Raw genomic sequence first — 20,162 nt, forward strand, 5'->3', positions numbered from 1 at the left:
CTCATCTCGCTGAATTAATTAACAGCTGTGGTTGCGGATTGGCGAATTGTTAGATTAATTAATCAACACTTGTCTTCCCTCTCAACTGAACCCTCGACCGATTTTGCGAAGAGCAACAACATGTCAACATGCATGGGTGTAAGTGTAGCTACAAGTAGACAGGTAACTTCAACTCTGCTCTCTTCTTTCTTGTGAGGTTATGGAAACGCCACAACTCACTTTGCTCATATAAGAGGGGTCACCAGCCTAGTTTTTTTTCCAAGCAAATTCAAATATCACCAGGGCATTTAGTGGTTCCCAACTGACATATTAATTAACTGGCGCCATATGTTGCACCTACGAAAAGCCGATGATAGATAGACGATGTCGGTTTCTTACCCACGATGAAAGGAACGATGTATAGCAGCACCGGCTGGCCATACCCATCCACAAGGTTCAGCGTCATGTACGTGGTAAGAAGCTCTAGCAAGTTAAACAGAAGAAAAACATAAAGCTCCCATTATATATGAACCGGAGAGAGATCACTTTACCAGTAACATCGTCGTACAGAAGCATATATCTGCAGCCAAATTACATGAAAACTAGTAGATGCATAAGCAATGCACATGTACGTGATAAGAAGGATTGTTGTCCTCAAGCCTTAGTTTTAGTACTAGTATGAATTGTTGCATCTGATCTTATCCTCAAGCAACAGGACACGCCTTCCACTACTTAAGGGACACATATCTGAATTTCCATCCAGGTGAGCCAAATCAGTTGATCAACTGTCGCAAACACTCGACCTTGTCATCTCTGTTCTTGTCTAAATTGCCCCAGAAAATACACCATGATGACAATATCATCCACGGCGTGCTTAGCGCTAACTGCTGCTATAGCTAAATGAAAGAATCATGCCCAAGCACCTGTCATTTATAAACATACAACACCCACTCACTGACATTATGCATGTTTGCAGATTCTTCCTTCAGGTTACGACAACCAACTGAAAGAATATATGGAAATCACATAAAAACTTACTACCTCTGTGCAGCTACATTACAACAACCAGCTGAAAGAATATACGGAAACAACCAACACCCACTCACTGACTATAGTTCTTAGCCTATGTGCAGCTACATTATTAATTGTTCTCTCAACACATCAAAACTTACAGCCAATAATATACAATACATGACACTTGTCTTGCCAAAGATGTGACCAATCCTACACAACACAGGTCTTTTTCCGCAATCCATCTTTTCAATCATCTGGCAACACCAATTTGGCTGCATAGTCAGGGCCTGCGCAGAAAGGGAATACATGAGAGCCAGTCCTAATAGGTAATGTTCTGCTTAGCAATTGCTAATAAAATAGGTGCATGTATAGATCAGATTAGTTTCTTTCCAAGTCAATTTAACATATATCTCCAAGGGATTTAATAATGGTTTCAACTGACATTAATTAGTTAGTGTCATGTGTAGTGACTCAGAAGAGAACTGCCACTAGAAGCACAGTTCGTAATAGGAGAGGTAAGTGAATACCAGATTAATTAGGTGGAGAAAACGGCCTGATCCGATGTCCGCAGCTAGCTATCATGCACTTTCTCTTTTTCTTGGCCAGCTTTTTGTCGGTGGTGTTCTTCTTGTTCCTTGTTTTCATCTCCTGAACCGGGTGCAACTGTTGCTGCTTCTTGTTCTTCCTCTGTAGCCATTGTGTGGACTAACGCCCAAACAGACGAAATTAATAAGATGGAACAAATAGGATAGGATGGAACAAAAACGAAATGAAGAAATACAACATTGTCTGAGTATTGCTGTTTAACCTCCAGATTCGATCAGGCGTTGGAGCAGTGCATCCCTCACCCCGATGGCGTCCTCATCTTCTACTTGCAGCACTTGCTCAATGTAATTATCCTCCCGATCACTCGGCGCACGCCTACACCCTCCTCCTCCATGTCTATCAATATGTTATGCAACATGCAGCATGTGCTCACTGTCCAGTACATCTCAAGTTGATTATTTGGTTGCCACCATTCTCCCTCCAGGCACTTCCACGTTTCTTTTAGCCTTGTTAGCGGCCTCAGATCAACAGCTGTAGCTGCAGAATGTCTCCTGTTGAACTCAACTTTGGCGTCTGAGAATGAGAGGCCATTATCCAACCGGTAAGGTGTGGGGAGCCCGGGGCAATGAGGGTATCCTACATCACCAATTATGTATTCACTAACTTCCGATCCCGCACCTGATGATACATTCAGCTTTCTACCATTCAGCCGAACACCCTCCACGCAGGACTCGACGACATAAGCGTCATGAAAAAATCTTGATTGGTTCATGGTACCTTGCGGCCACAATGAAATGCCCGTGAACCTCATATCCGCATCAACCACGGCATGCATTAGCATGCCATCATTTTCCTCATTCTCATGTTTTTGTGATCCAAATTTGATGTGAGTTGTATGTACAACACCGCAGTAGTTTGGGAGGCCATGGATCTTGTCAAACTTGCGCTCGATCTTATCCACTTGAGCGGAGCCTGGCAAACTGATGTGGTGCATTGCTCGCCCTTCCACAGCCTTAACAAACTTCTGAGTTAACAGCGAAACCATTGACCCATCCACACCAAATGATGATCCTATAATCTCTGGGGTCTCACCTGAGTTCAACATTCTCAGAGCAATGGCTACTGCATCATGGAAAGACAACACTCTCTCATCAATTAAGGTGTGACGTTTTACCATCACATCTTCGGAAAGGGGCACCTTCACCAAGCTGCAGATGTAACTAAAGGTACTTCTTCTCATTTTGTACAAAGACTCAATTCCTTGTGTGAATACCATACAAGACGATAAATTTCTGCATGGCAAGGAAAGTTATGCATAACATATTACTCTTGATTTGTTTAACTTGAGGTAATTGATCTACAGAACAAGTAGAAAAACAAATCCTTAGCAACATGAGGGGGTGCAACGAAATCAGAGAGTGGCCTTAAACAATGCTCACGGTTGTGGCTAAGACTTAATTTGCATGTCTAGTACAACCATGTCTACATGTCCTCCGAGATGCCTTAATCATGTGAAACAAAAAAGTATGGAATATATGCAGTCTTCATGCAGCATATATATAGGAGACGAAATGAAACAAACTTATAAAATGACAGAGTTAGAGTGCCCAACAAATTAAGGCAAAGAGTAATTTTTAATTTTCTGTACCTTTAAATATGGAAGAGCGGCTAATATTCGAATCAATCTTGAAGTTGTCACTTCTTGTGTACATCACATACCACTTCCTTTTGTTCATACCATCATACGCATATGCCTTGACATGCTCCACGTGGCTGAATTTGTCCCACTCGATACTAGATTGGCCTGTGGCTACTGAACAGAGCAGCCATAACCTGCAGAATAATTGAAAATGTCTTGGCTTTATATCTCGCATGTATTCTGGGAGTTCTTCCATGGTGTAATCTTCAAGGACCAACATATTGAGCGCAGGGACACTCTCCAGCACATTCAACTTTGGGCAATCGGTGATGGTAAGCTTCTGCAGATTTGGGAAATTGGTGATCCTCTCCAAGTCGGGGCTTCCAAGCAATGTAAGATCAACAATAAGAGGAAAGTTCTCAAGATAGCACAGGTGTTGGATATCTTGTATGATTAATTTCTTCAGAGCCCTTGCATTGGAGGCAAGCCCAAGAGGAACACGCCTCCGTCTGCAATTACAGAGAAAGAGCTCATCCAAATGGGGCATAACTTCCACTTGATCCTCCCACTCCCACTCCTCCCATTCCACCAATCCTATTAAGGACAAATTTTTTAACCTTGGAAATGGTGTTGCCGCTGCCTGCAAGAATCCACTCTCAACACGCCTGATGCATGGAGCATTGCAGACCTGAAGCAAATGCAGATAGGGGAGCTGACACAACCCATTGGGAAGTTGGGTGCAACAAGCCAGGTCAGAAAAATATAGTGTCTTCAAGTTGTGGAGGGGCACTGTCAATGTCGACATCATCCAGCTCGGGAGTTGACGGCCAAAATACCCTTCGATATGAAGATTTTCTACACTAGGAGGAGGGCAGAGCTCATCAAACACCTCCTCAATTCGTTGCTGCTCTGCTTGAGAGATGCCTTCATACTCTTTACCAAACCAATAATCTCCCAATTTGCTGGTGCAGTGCAAGAATAGGTCGATGAGATGTATTTTTTCACCAAGCCTAGCTTTAGCAGCAAACGAAGCAGAAGATACACTCTCCAATTGAATTACTTTAAGAAGTTTGAGTTGGGAAAGAGGGCCCAACTCGTCCAAACTGCACCAATCACCGTCCATGTGGGCTCGAAAGCCATGTAGTCTCCTCATACTTGTCAGACCGCAGAAGCCTCTAGGTATCATCCTTATGCTTGGAATACTAAGTAACCTCAGCTGGCCAAGGTTCACAATGCTATCAGATAGATTCACTAATTGTCTGCATCCATAAAGGTTGAGGAACTGCAATAATTTCATATTGCCAATGTTCCCTGGAAGTACAGATATATCAGTATTTATCAGTGCCAGATACCTCAGGTTCTTGAGTTGATGCAACGTTTCAACCAATGTGGCCACATCTGTAGATTCAATATGTAGAACCCGCAGACAAGAAAAGTTAGCCAATGAATCACCATGCTTCATCTTGATGTGGATATTTGAGATTAATGTTCTCACATGCTGCTTGTGCATAGATTGCCAATAAATTTCACCTGATTGGAGCATGTTGGTTTCTATAGACAACCAAAGAAACTTCTGTGAATTGAGTTTAGCAAGAATATTGATGTCTTCATTGTGAACTATAAGTGCTTCATCTTTCATCACATACTGAGCAAATGAGCAAACAACATCATGCATGCTACAATAAGATTGATCAAAATAAGATTTATCTGGCTCTATTAGGTTCCTAGATATCAGCTGATTGTAGTAATATCTTCCATATTCTTCTAAATCATTCAAGCTGCCATGAATAAATCCTTCACTAATCCACATGGCAACTACTTCACCCACATGAAATTTTTTACACTTAGGAAGAAGAGAGTAGTATAGAAAGCACTGCCTCGGATAAGAAGGCATGTCTTCATAGCTCAAGCATACTGCATAACTGAGATCTCGAGGCATTTCAGCTATTGACCATTTAGTATCATCCAAAACCTTCTCCCAGTAACAGCGCAACCCCTCTCTTTGACGCAAGAGTCCTCCCATTAATTTAATGGCTAGTGGTAAACCACCAAATTTTTGTATAATTTTCAGTCCGATATCCTTCAGCGTATTGGTGTGGTTTTCATCCATATCACTTGAAAGTACCTGGAAACATATTATTGAACAAACCGATACAGTTAATTGACTACGTACCAAGCTCCTCTAAGGCGCTCAAATATACCTCTTAATAGACAAGAGTACTATTGGATGTAGTCATCTATTCATCAAGGTGTTGGGGAACGTAGTAATTTCAAAAAAATTCCTATGCACACGCAAGATCATGGTGATGCATAGCAACGAGAGGGGAGAGTGTTGTCTACGTACCCACGCAGACCGACTGCGGAAGCGTTGACGCAACGTAGAGGAAGTAGTCGTACGTCTTCCCGATCCGACCAATCCAAGCACCGTTACTCCGGCACCTCCGAGTTCTTAGCACACGTACAGCTCGATGACGCTCCCCGGGCTCCGATCCAGCAAAGCTTCGGGGATGAGTTCCGTCAGCACAACGGCGTGGTGACGATGATGATGTTCTACCGACGCAGGGCTTCGCCTAAGCACTACAACGATATGATCGAGGTGGAATATGGTGGCAGGGGGCACCGCACACGGCTAAGGAACGATCTCAAGGATCAACTTGTGTGTCTAGAGGTGCCCCCCTGCCCCCGTATATAAAGGAGCCAAGGGGGAGGGGGCGGCCGGCCAGGAGGAGGGCGCAGGAGGAGTCCTACTCCTACCGGGAGTAGGACTCCCCCCCCCCAATCCTAGTTGGAATAGGATTCCCCGAGGGGGAAGAGAGAGAGGGGGCCGGCCACCTCTCCTTGTCCTAATAGGACTAGGGGAGGGGGCAGGCGCGCGGCCCATCTAGGGCTGCCCCTTCTCTTTTCCACTAAAGCCCACTAAGGCCCATATGGCTCCCGGGGGGTGCCGGTAACCTCCCGGTACTCCGGTAAAATCCCGATTTCACCCGGAACACTTCCGATATCCAAACATAGGCTTCCAATATATCAATCTTTATGTCTCGACCATTTCGAGACTCCTCTTCATGTCTGTGATCACATCCGAGACTCCGAACTAACTTCGGTACATCAAAATGCATAAACTTATAATAACTGTCATCGTAGCGTTAAGCGTGCGGACCCTACGGTTCGAGAACAATGCAGACATGACTGAGACACATCTCCGGTCAATAACCAATAGCGGGACCTGGATGCCCATATTGGCTCCTACATATTCTACGAAGATCTTTATCGGTCAGACCGCATAACAACATACGTTGTTCCCTTTGTCATCGGTATGTTACTTGCCTGAGATTCGATCGTCGGTATCCAATACCTAGTTCAATCTCGTTACTGGCAAGTCTCTTTACTCGTTCCGTAATACATCATCCCGCAACTAACTCATTAGTTGCAATGCTTGCAAGGCTTATGTGATGTGCATTACCGAGAGGGCCCAGAGATACCTCTCCGACAATCGGAGTGACAAATCCTATTCTCGAAATACGCCAACCCAACATCTACCATTGGAGACACCTGTAGAGCTCCTTTATAATCACCCATTTACGTTGTGACGTTTGGTAGCACACAAAGTGTTCCTCCGGCAAACGGGAGTTGCATAATCTCATAGTCATAGGAACATGTATAAGTCATGAAGAAAGCAATAGCAACATACTAAACGATCGGGTGCTAAGCTAATGGAATGGGTCATGTCAATCAGATCATTCAACTAATGATGTGACCTCGTTAATCAAATAAAAACTCTTTGTTCATGGTTAGGAAACATAACCATCTTTGATTAACGAGCTAGTCAAGTAGAGGCATACTAGTGACACTCTGTTTGTCTATGTATTCACACATGTATTATGTTTCCGGTTAATACAATTCTAGCATGAATAATAAACATTTATCATGATATAAGGAAATAAATAATAACTTTATTATTTCCTCTAGGGCATATTTCCTTCACAAGGTAGGTTTGACTATCTAAATATTCAAAGTACAGAAAGTGCTTGTCAAAAGGGAAATGCTATGAATCAATGGATGGATTTACTTATCATGCTCCTATGCTCCAAAGGTTTATGCAATGACTTCCACATATGACGTACACACTATATATGAAGAAATTCTTTCCTTTCCTTTATAAAATGGAATGCATTGTCAGAAAAATATACTTTTGCACTACTCTCTCATCATTGTTACATAAAACTATACTCCAAATATAGCAAAAATTGCAAAAATCATAATACTAGACAAACACCGCAGCCAAAAATCTGAGTGCAATTTTTACGGAAAACCACTGCAACTTTTAGTCTGGTTATTTTTTTATGATTTTTCTTGTATTGGTAGGTTTCACAAAAACTATTGGTTTCTTGTCTTAAATAATATTTTGTTTCTGTTATATACTAAGGTAGTGGAAGAGCAGCTGATCACTCAGATCTTCATCTTGGGTTTGACAAAACAATTAAAAATTAGCAACAATCTAATCACTACATGTATATACACCCCACAATTCTTCAATGGTAAAAGACAACATATCTATTAATTATGCGGATTTTTTACAAATTACTAAAGTTCGGTAAAATAAAATCCTAGTGTTTTGAATGTGTCATGTAGGCAACAAAGTATGGAAAATCCAGTTGGTATTATGATATATTTCTTTGTTTAGCACCATGCTTTGATGACATTATTATTTACTTATTTATTTGCAAAATAGCAAGATTAATATCAGACCTATAAAATTATTAACATGGCTTGCACTCCAGCAGGTATTAGTGCATAGAAGCCATTGATATGTACTAACCTGCTTCTTGAGCAATAACCAAGCCTCATCAGGCGCTAATGTGTTGACATGGTGGTACGGCCATGTGGCTATCATCCCCAGCGCAACACCTTCATCTCTGGTGGTGATTAGGACTCGGCTGCCTGAAGCAGCAGCATTGAAGGGAACTTTGAGCACACCCTCCCATGCTTCATGGTCCCACACATCATCCATTACTAGTAAGGTCTTGTGGCCAATCAAGGCATCCTTGAGGGTTTGATGAAGCGTGGTCTTCGTATTTCCAGCCTGCCAGTGGTCTCCTCCGGCTTCAATATCCGCTCTTCTCAAGAGCTCAGCCTCACTAAACACTACAAGAAATATGTCAACTTATGACCTTCTGTCAGTGACCCTCAAAGAATTGGTCATAAATTTATGACCATTTTAGACCAATTGGTCAAAAGATGTTCAGGGGGCTTCAAACCCTAAACCATTGCGACCATTTTGGTCAGAAAGGTCGTAATTTCCTTACACGAAATGGTCACAAAGTAAACAGTGCTAGTCCGCTGCCTTATTTCTAGTTGTTAATGACCAATATAGATGGTCATAGCCTTGTAGATTGTGGTGGGTTGCGATGACTAGGCGCCATCTCATCAGTTTTGCCTATGTGTCATGTCCATGTGGCAGTTTTTGCCCTAGGTTGTGAAGCAACCTATATTTCTATCATTCCCAAAATTCCCAAAAAAATCTCATAAATTCTTTGGGTCATATCTTCATCAAATATGTAAAAATCCTTCCTTGCCTAGTTCAAAACTAATTCAACAATATTCATTTTCCTATTATGTTCATAACAACACTTTATGAAGGAAGTGCTATTTATATATTCTTAATTGCCCTACGAATTTTTGGGCACTCTTTCCTATCCAAATCATTACCGCATGACAAAATTCAGCTCCATTTGCCTAGCAAATCTTCCTCGGCAAATTTCCAAAGTTTTTGTCCACCTAGAAGCATTGTGAAGGAAGTAACTTTTTTATATCTCTAAATGACATGAAATTTATACAGTTTCTTCATATGCCCAAATTATCACCCTCCTCCAAATTGCAGCTCAGTCAAATCATCTATGTGAGCCCAGGTTCAATTTATATTTTATGGCCAAATTGGCACATTGCAAAGCAAGTGTTATATAGACCCCTCCTATTACCCTCAAACTTTTCGGGCACTCTTCCATACCCAAATCATTGCCACATGATAATATTCAGCTCAATTTTCCTAGTAAATCTTTCTCGGGAAATTTCCAAATTTCTACCTCGAGAGAAGCTTTGTGAAGTAAGTACTAGCTAAGCTTACCCAAATGATCTGAAAATTGACCAGCGCATGACCATACCTAAGTAACTTACCTACCCCAATTTTGAGCTCATTTCATTCATCCAATCTCTCTCACTAGTTTTCCCAAGTTTCTGTCCATAGAAGAGCATTGTGAAGGAAGTACTACTTTGGCATGTCCAAATGGTATCAATTTTCTACAATGCTTTCCTATGCCCAAATAACCATCCTCCACAAAATTTCAGCTCAATCCATTAATTATTTTGAGCCCAGCTTCAACATTCATATTTTTGTCCAACGTGGTACTTTGCAAAGCAAGTACCACCTAGGATCCTCCTTTTGAGCTAAAAATTTGTGAAGACATTCTCCTTAGTAAATGATCATCCTCAGCCAAAACTCACGCCCATTGGCCATGTGCATTTCCCATACCGCTAATCAAACACTTGGCTTCTAATTCATGTTTGAGCATCGATCGGTCTTCTCGTGAGAATCTTATGTTGTAATTTTCTTCCTAGCACCAACCTGGGGAGTGCCCAACCCACTAGACATGCCTAGGCCGCCCAGAACACATGGCAACGCCACGGTCACGCGGTGACCACGCGGCGGGCATGCGAGCTTACGCGCTCTAGAGTTGGGGCCCTCGGCCACCGTCCAAACCTCGATGTCTCTCCATCAAACCATGTATTTCTGATTAAATAGATACTTATGTACCTAGAAATGATTTTTGTAAAAAATAAATAGCGAACTATGAGGCAGCTGCAGTTCAAATTTGACCCGCTTCCAACTGAATCGGCGGAAATTTGTCTTTTTCACGAGAGGTGGATCAAAACTTTTTACACCCAACCATTTTGTCAATTGTGCATTAAATATGTCCTAGTATTTTAGAAAATCGATTTTGTCCAATTTTGCAACAATTATTTGGTAGTTCGTTCACAAAAAAACCTCCTTTCGGGCACTCGGAGAATGAAAAATGGTTTTTTCGTCCAAAGAAAATGAAAACTTCCTTAGGCAACATTGTTTGCCATTCCTATATGCACCCTTGCGCACAATATGAGATCATCTGAACAAACTATGCCACGAATGTGGCCATAAGATTGATCATTTGGCTTGAAAGCCATGAATCTTCACCGATGATAGCTCATTTCTGAGAACACTTTTTTAAAATAACTGCCATATTACAAGTTTGTTATTTTTCTTGGGAACTTGGCCACATATAATGACACAATGCGAAGGTTTCCCAATTTTTGATTTTTTTGAATTTTTTATGCCCGTTTCAAAATCCGGTCAAAATGGCGGGATTGACAGTTCCTAGCTAGTGGTTGAGTCTTGGAAAACTTTTGGTGTTTCTCGAATTAAATAGATACTTATGTACCTAGAAATGATTTTTGTAAAAAATAAATAGCGAACTATGAGGCAACTGCAGTTCAAATTTGACCCGCTTCCAACTGAATCGGCGGAAATTTGTCTTTTTCACGAGAGGTGGATCAAAACTTTTTACACCCAACCATTTTGTCAATTGTGCATTAAATATGTCCTAGTATTTTAGAAAATCGATTTTGTCCAATTTTGCAACAATTATTTGGTAGTTCCTTCACAAAAAAACCTCCTTTCGGGCACTCGGAAAATGAAAAATGGTTTTTTCGTCCAAAGAAAATGTAAACTTCCTTAGGAAACATTGTTTGCCATTCCAATATGCACCCTTGCGCACAATATGAGATCATTTGAACAAACTATGCCACGAATGTGGCCATAAGATTGATCATTTGGCTTGAAAGCCATGAATCTTCACCGATGATAGCTCATTTCTGAGAACACTTTTTTAAAATAATTGCCGTATTACAAGTTTGTTATTTTTCTTGGGAACTTGGCCACATATAATGACACAATGCGAAGGTTTCCCAATTTTCTGATTTTTTTGAGTTTTTTATGCCCGTTTCAAAATGCGGTCAAAACGGCGGGCTTGACCGTTCCTAGCTAGTGGTTGAGTCTTGGAAAACTTTTGGTGTTTCTCGGATTAAATAGATACTTATGTACCTAGAAATGATTTTTGTAAAAAATAAATAGCGAACTATGAGGCAGCTGCAGTTTAAATTTGACCCGCTTCCAACTGAATCGGCGGAAATTTGTCTTTTTCACGAGAGGTGGATCAAAACTTTTTACAGCCAACCATTTTGTCAATTGTGCATTAAATATGTCCTAGTATTTTAGAAAATTGATTTGGTCCAATTTTGCAACAATTATTTGGTAGTTCCTTCACAAAAAAACCTCCTTTCGGGCACTCGGAAAATGAAAAATGGTTTTTTCGTCCAAAGAAAATGAAAACTTCCTTAGGCAACATTGTTTGCCATTCCAATATGCACCCTTGTGCACAATATTAGATCATTTGAAAAAACTATGCCACGAATGTGGCCATAAGATTGATCATTTGGCTTGAAAGCCGTGAATTTTCAGAGATGATTGCTCATTTTTGAGAACACCTTTTTAAAATAATTGCCGTATTACAAGTTTGTTATCTTTCTTGGGAACTTGGCCACATATAATGACACAATGCGAAGGTTTCCCAATTTTTTGATTTTTTTTGAATTTTTTATGCCCGTTTCAAAATGCGGTCAAAACGGCGGGCTTGACCGTTCCTAGCTAGTGGTTGAATCTTGGAAAAATTTTGGTGTTTCTCTGATTAAATAGATACTTATGCACCTAGAAATGATTTTTGTAAAAAATAAATAGCGAACTATGAGGCAGCTGTAGTTCAAATTTGACCCGCTTCCAACTGAATCGACGGAAATTTGTCTTTTTCACGAGAGGTGGATCAGAACTTTTTATACCCAACCATTTTGTCAATTGTGCATTAAATATGTCCTAGTATTTTAGAAAATCGATTTGGTCCAATTTTGCAACAATTATTTGGTAGTTCCTTCACAAAAAAACCTCCTTTCGGGCACTCGGAAAATGAAAAATGGTTTTTTCGTCCAAAGAAAATGAAAACTTCCTTAGGCAACATTGTTTGCTATTCCAATATGCACCCTTGTGCACAATATGAGATCATTTGAACAAACTATGCCACGAATGTGGCCATAAGATTGATCATTTGGCTTGAAAGCCATGAATCTTCACAGATGATAGCTCATTTCTGAGAACATTTTTTTAAAATAATTGCCGTATTACAAGTTGGTTATTTTTCTTGGGAACTTGGCCACATATAATGACACAATGCGAAGGTTTCCCAATTTTTTGATTTTTTTTGAATTTTTTATGCCCGTTTTAAAATGCGGTCAAAACGGCGGGCTTGACCGTTCCTAGCTGGTGGTTGAGTCTTGGAAAACTTTTGGTGTTTCTCTGATTAAATAGATACTTATGTACCTAGAAATGATTTTTGTAAAAAATAAATAGCGAACTATGAGGCAGCTGCAGTTCAAATTTGACCCGCTTCCACCTGAATCGGTGGAAATTTGTCTTTTTCACGAGAGGTGGATCAAAACTTTTTACACCCAACCATTTTGTCAATTGTGCATTAAATATGTCCTAGTATTTTAGAAAATTGATTTGGTCCAATTTTGCAACAATTATTTGGTAGTTCGTTCACAAAAAAACCTCCTTTCGGGCACTCGGAAAATGAAAAATGGTTTTTTCGTCCAAAGAAAATGGAAACTTCCTTAGGCAACATTGTTTGCCATTCCAATATGCACCCTTGTGCACAATATGAGATCATTTGAACAAACTATGCCACGAATGTGGCCATAAGATTGATCATTTGGCTTGAAAGCCATGAATCTTCACACATGGTAGCTCATTTCTGAGAACACTTTTTTAAAATAATTGCCGTATTACAAGTTGGTTATTTTTCTTGGGAACTTGGCCACATATAATGACACAATACGAAGGTTTCCCAATTTTTTGATTTTTTTTTAATTTTTTATGCCCGTTTCAAAATGCGGTCAAAACGGCGGGCTTGACCGTTCCTAGCTAGTGGTTGAGTCTTGGAAAACTTTTGGTGTTTCTCTGATTAAATAGATACTTATGTACCTAGAAATGATTTTTGTAAAAAATAAATAGCGAACTATGAGGCAGCTGTAGTTCAAATTTGACCCGCTTCCAGCTGAATCGGCGGAAATTTGTCTTTTTCACGAGAGGTGGATCAAAACTTTTTACAGCCAACCATTTTGTCAATTGTGCATTAAATATGTCCTAGTATTTTAGAAAATTGATTTGGTCCAATTTTGCAACAATTATTTGGTAGTTCCTTCACAAAAAAACCTCCTTTCGGGCACTCGGAAAATGAAAAATGGTTTTTTCGTCCAAAGAAAATGAAAACTTTTGACAACCAATCATTTTGTCAATTGAACATTAAATATGGCCTAATATATTATAAAAATGATCTGGTCCCATTTTGCAACAAATATATGGTAGGTCATTTAAAAAAAACTCAATTTACGCACTCAAAAAATAGAAAATGAATTTTTTTACCAATTTAGATGGTCATAACGTCGTACTGTATTCTGATTGGTCCGTGGACACATCACGCGGATCATGCATCGAACACCGTCGGATGATCGTGGATCCAACGGCAGTCATCTGTCCTTCCACACCATCCCCGAAACCCTAGCTCTGCCCTGTTGTAATTTTACATCCACCCTCCGCCTCCTTTCTTTCCCTCGCTCTCTTCTCCTCCTCTCCCCTTCCAGATCCGCCCTAGCCCCTCTCTCCCCCGCACACCACTCCTCCTCTCCCCTTCCAGATCCGCCCTAGCCCCTCTCTCGCCCGCACACCACTCCTCCTCCCTTCCAGATCGCAGCCGCCACCTCCTCCTTTCTAGATCGCCGCCTCCACCTTCCTCCGGCCGAGCTCCCCACCGTCCATGGCCTTCCCCATGCCCTCCTCCTATCTCCCATCCCCTTCCCTCACCGCGAGCCCTTCTCCCCCGCGAGCCCTCTCTCTCTCCCTCCCGCAACTCCTCTGCTCCACTCGATTCCGGCGAGTTGAGGCGGCTCTCGCCGGCGCGCAGCACACCCCGGGCTCCCCTCACGGAGCTCTTCCCCCCTCCCGTCAGATCCGTGTCTCGCACCCTCTAGTGCAAGCCCGCAACATCACCCGTGGCTAGGGTTCCGGCCACCACTTTAACTTCGTCGGGATCTGCCACATGCGACGAAGGCGAGGCCAGAGGTGGCCGGATCTAGCACCGGTAAGCCCCTCCCCTCCTTCTTCGTGCAGCATCTCCTCACCTCACCTCGTCTCATGCTCCTTTTTGTACATATGCGTTCACCGTGTTCCTGGTCTCCGGCTATGGTGAGGGGCGGGAGCATGCGCCGGAGTTCACCTCCTTCGGGCGGGCGGGCGGGCGGGGTGGCCTCCTCCTGCGGGAGGCGGCCGGGAGCACTGGGTTGGATCACGGACGTCGGCATCATCTTCTCTGACTCAGACTAGGGCACCGCTGCTCCCGTCTCCAGTCCCTTGCCATTAGAGCACAGACACCACTGCTCCCGCCTCCAGTCCTGACAGGTGACAGCCGACGCCCTCATCTCCTCCAGCACTGGTTGTCCCTGTTTCCAGTGCCGATCCTGGCCTCGTGGGTGAGTTCTTGGAGAATCATTGCTTCCCGGTTTCCGCTTATACACTGAATCTCTGAACTTGTTGTCCATGTTATAGTGTGTGCTTGCTTGCACAGCTTTGTACTATCAAAATAGAGTGCGTGCTTGCTTGCTGTCCATTCAACATGGGAATCAGGCGGGTTAGTTTGGTTTATTTGGTTCTGTTGTTGCTTTGGGCTAGTTTGGTACGTATGGGTTCAAATGGGTGCTTAATAGGAACGGACTGGATTGGTCTATGTTGAACAGAAAATCGAACTGGACTGGGGTGGTTTGGTTTGATGCCGTACAAACTAAAATGGTCTGAACCCGGGGGTTCAACCGGCACTGCCGCACCAATCGCAACCCACATGAACAAACTAATCCCAATGCTCAAGTGTTTCTCTGTGTTGAGAATGGATGTGTTGACGCCCAGGACATGTTAGTACTGTAACCTGTAAGCTGTAAGCTGTAACTGATGTAATCCTGACGTAATGAAAATTGCTTTGAGGATCTGTCAATTATACAGAGCTCTCCATGCCCAAGCTGAGAAATTCTTGTTGTCAATCTGTTTGATGCCATCATTTTCTTACCATCATATTATATGTGCCGCTCAACATTCAACCTGCTTTAATCCGTACTAGTATTCAGTTTGTACCTCATCTAGCACACTGCCTAAAATTGCCACTATTCTTTCAATGAAATTAGTAGAATTACCTTGTGATTCCTCTGTTTGCTTCACATTATGGTTGCTCTACTGCTAGTGTCTTACTAGCTTGTTTTGACTCATCGTGTTCCCGCTTGTAGTTGATTTTCCATGTGCCTAAGTATATGGGTAATAAACGTGCAAGCAAACATTTGAACTCAAACCCATCCATGCTATGTACTATACTATACTGAAGAAGTAATGTAGATGAATATATATGCAGTTTTATTAAGTGAATGCCATGCAAACAACTAACTTGCTCTTGTCCATGTAGATGGAGTAGGAGGATGAGCAGCAGCAACAAATGAGCCTGATGGTGAAGAAGCACCTGACGACCAAAACTCGTTCAAGTGCTCTTTAGTCCTTCCAAAACAAGGTCTTGATGTCCCCCTTACAGAAAATGTTCATATATGTTCCTGCATGATGCATGTTTGCATGTTGGATGGTCACATTCTAGTGTACTAGCTAGCTAGTAAGCTTGTTTTGCTACCGGATGATTGAATGTCATCTCAGTTTGTACCTCATCTAGCTCACCACCTCAAATTGCCACTGTTTGGTTAGTGTTTCCTTCTTGGTTGGCTAACCATATCCGTTTGTTTAATTAGGAGCATTAGACGCTCTCCATCGATGATTGCCTAATTTTATTCATGGTCTCCACAATATATTCATTTGATTGTCTGCTACATCTCCGCTTAAATACTCATAATGCTACAGTCCAGCCTTTGTTCAATTGGACTGACTATATATCTCTTGTTAAAATTGTGCTCTTGATCTTTTCTTTAAACCTGGGACATCATGCATATCTAACTCTTCCTTTTCAGTCTAAACCTGAGACCTCTCTTGTTTTTAGTCACACTGCTGTTTTGTTGTGCTTGATAAACCTGAGACTTCTTTCTATTGTAATATCAAAGTTGTTGGTTCTGGCCTCAGCACTAGTACACTAATATTGAAGTTGTTCACTCTTTTACAGGAGCTTCGGGCCTAATTTTTTTGGAGTGTGAAGCCATGAAGCCAAGTGCGAATGAGTGAAGCCCTACTTAGCGAAGAGTTTTTTGGTTCTGTAGTAGACTGTAAATTGTAATATTGTAATAGATTGTAAAAGACTAATGTAGTGTTATTTGATGAATTATATTTATCCCGTCCTATTTGAAAGTGATTATGTATGTTAAAAAGATGTGAAATGGAAACATGACCAGCAGGACCAATTTATGTCCCACTTATGAATATAATTTGAGATATTTTGAAATTTTTGACGTGTGGTGCCCATTTGACTAGTGGGACCAGCTCTAAAATAAAATGATTGAAAAATAAAAAATCAATTGATGGTAAGAAGGCCACAACCCAACAATAAAAAGGCTGCAATATTGGGCTTGGCCCATGAACCCAACCAAAAATTGACAGACAAAAAAAACACAAATAGGCTGAATTGTTGGGCTAGGCCCATGTAGAAAACCGAATTGGACCGGGCTGAATCTTGTACCACATCAGCTTGCCACGCTGGATGCCTACGTGGCCTGGGGAGGTTGCTAGTGACCAAAACGCCACAGTAGACATATTTTGGTCATAAACGTCTACGACCATTCCAGAAGAAAGGTCGCTATAGTCAGTTTACGATGGCCAGCTTTTGACCTTATGTTTTTGGTCACAAAAAGGTCATAAATGGAAATTTGTGACCATTCAGTGACCAATAGTGATGGTCACAAGTTGACATATTTCTTGTAGTGAAAGTTTTTGTCAATGCTCAACCATATATGTTTGCTGAAGTCACCTTGGATGGCCTTATCATTGAAGACCTTCTCAGCAAGGGTGGTCTTGCCAACCCCGCCGACACCTACGATGGCAAGCACCATGATGTTGTTGTTGGCATTGTTTCCTGCCTGCATGATCTGAGCCACTAGTGATTTTGTGTCTTCTTCGATCTTCTCTCCAACCACACCGAACCGGTCGGGATCCCCCGACATCTCCCAGCTAGGATTACCACGATGAGAGAAGTGCATATGACTGCTATGATACTCATTGGACCCAAGATTGATGAAGCCAAAGGCAACACTCTTCTCCTTGATGGTGTCAAGCCTCTGGTTGAGCGCCTTGATGCGGGTGCTGATGTCATGAGCATGGGAGGGATTCTGCATGTGGATTGAAACACCCTCTAAAATTTTGCATGCAGAATAGAAGGGGGTCAAAACACCCTATGTTTACATGTGATGTTCCACTCTCCATGATGTTGAGATGACAAAGGTCGAGGATGTCAGCAACTTCATACATGGCACGCTTCAGCTGCCCCACCCACACTTGCATGCTCTTGTCGCTAATGCTCCTCCTATCGACGTCTGCGAGGAAGTTCTTAAGGTCGTGAAGCTTGTTCCCCATCTTGTCGATCTCGTCAGAAGCACCGATCAGCATTCCCAGCTGTTCTGCATCCACCTGCATGAGCAAGTCTGCCAAGTAGGAAGCAAATGCATCCAGCACCATTGCCATTGCACTTGATGGCTTTTGCTGTGATAATAAAGGTAAGGTGAAAGTTAACTAGATGAGAGACATGGAAAACGAGCAAGAAGCTCAGCTAGGTGTAATTAGAAGAGAAAAATTAAACATGAACTACCTGACCAACCTTTGAAACGGACGGATGTCCTGCTCATTCAGCTCTAGAGAGCCACTCGGCCCTGGCAAAGATCAAATGAGGCTTCCATTGTGTATGAATTAAATGGGAACTAGCTAAATGATGTTTAGCAAAAGGGAAGCTTCCGTTGTACTATAACATATTGACATGACCCCACCACATCTCTTCATTGATTCCATAACGTGGGCTATAGCTGTCATGTTACGGATTAATTTTTTGCTTAATCTTTTTAATGATTGGCATGATTCGTTCAGGTCAACTAGCTCTACGCCTCTAATTATGTAGGTTCGTTGCAGGCACGGCGTGTTTGTCGGGCTTGTCTGTCGAAAGGTAGCTCTGATCCGCATATTATTTTCCGCGATGGACCTAATTAACTAACCAAATACATAACATGGCCTAGCTGTCAGGATGCCGATCCTGCATATTTGCAATTTTGAACAAATGAATAGTTTGTTAAGTGCCATCAGTAAGATTTGGATCTGGATTTAATTTTAAAAAAGTCCACTACCTGGAGACCATGCTGGCACGAACTAAGATTATATTTATCCAAAACCATGACCATTAGTCGGCACGAACTAAGATTATATTTATCCAAAACCATGACCATCAGTCGGCACGAACTAAGATCACAACTGCAGTGTGCTTGCCTTGAGATCTGCTGACAATAGCTAGTTCTAGTTTATTACTCTACCTTAATTTCCTTGGGGTATGCAAGGAACTAATATTATATTCATTCATGTGCAGGAAGTTAGGGCATGAAACAAATAAAGAACCCACCTCGCCCGTGCTGCTCTCGCGGGGCGGCAGGGCGAACCCTAGCCGCCGTTGGCCGCGCACCTCCCCCACCTCCCCTCCGCCTCACCACCGCCGGAGGGCGCCGCCGGGCCTAGCGTCAGTGGCGGCGGGGCTCCACTCCCTTCTTCCCTGGTGTACTGCGGCGCGGGACGCGGGGCCCTGGCGAGGAGCGCGTCGTTCGCGCGGGACGGCACGACGGCGACCTGGGTGGCGTGCCGGTGGTGCGGCTGTTCGGCGACGGGGGCGACGACTGCGTGAGGTCAGGTGGTGCGAGCCTGCGCGTGGGGATGGCGAGGCTGCAAGCTGCGGTGGTGCTCCCTCGTCAGATCCCGACGGCAGGGGTCAAGGGCTGCGGCGGCGTGGGCTGGGGGTGGTCCAGCTAGCCTGGGCCGGCCTCCAGCATGATGGGGCACGCCGGCAGGTGCACTGGTGGCGGGGCGGATCTGTAGGGGTCGGTCGGCTGCGATCTAGTGGTGGCTGCAGGGGCGGCTGATGCAGTTGGCGCGGGTGGTGGAAGCGACCGCCTTTCTCCTCGCGATGGGGGGCGGCCGGCGGCTTGTGGCAGTGGTGGTGCGTGCCCGGTGGCTCTGGTGCTTGGAGCTGGCCGGCCGGCGTGGTCGTTGCTCTGGCTGTGGGTGGCGGCGTGGGGAGGTCCGGATGGTGACCTCCCGGTGTCGTGGCGGTTTCACGGTGGCTCGGCGGATCTGCCTGCGGCGTCAACCGGCTTGTCCGGCATCGGCTCGTCTGTGATCGGACCGTTTCGACCTTCGTCCCATCTACTCATCGCCCGAGTGCTACTTCCATCGAAGGGCTGGCCCTCTCTCAGCTGTGGTCCATCGCTCGTCTCGCGCCCGGTGCAGCAGGACTGAGCTTGTCTCGCGCACAGTGCAGCAGGACCGAACTCGTCTCGCGCACGGTGCAGCAGGACTGACCTCGTCCCCCTCACGGTGCTGCAAGACCGAACTCGTCTCGCGGTAGGGGCTGCTGGTCGGGCTGATGGATGCCAGTGCTGGCCGTCCTAGTGGGTCTCGACGCTGGGGTCGCCTAGTGGTGCGAAAGGTTGGACCTTTCCGATCGTCTCTTTGGTTGGGGTAGCTGCGGGTCTCGGGTGAGGTGGTGTCAAGGTCTTGGACGCTGGGGCGGCGGCTCTGGTGGCGGTAGCGCGATGCTCTTGGGCAGAGCCCGTGACTTGGTGCTGCCCGGTG

General features: G+C 43.6%; 1 pseudogene; it reads right to left on the reverse strand.

Moving 5' to 3' along the window:
* Positions 1-1,796: 1,796 nt before the first annotated feature.
* On the reverse strand, positions 1,797-18,020 carry LOC125519644 (annotated as a pseudogene).
* Between the last annotated feature and the right edge of the window lie 2,142 nt (positions 18,021-20,162).

This window comes from Triticum urartu, chromosome 7 (assembly GCF_003073215.2).
Source record: "Triticum urartu cultivar G1812 chromosome 7, Tu2.1, whole genome shotgun sequence".
Taxonomy (NCBI): Eukaryota; Viridiplantae; Streptophyta; class Magnoliopsida; order Poales; family Poaceae; genus Triticum; species Triticum urartu.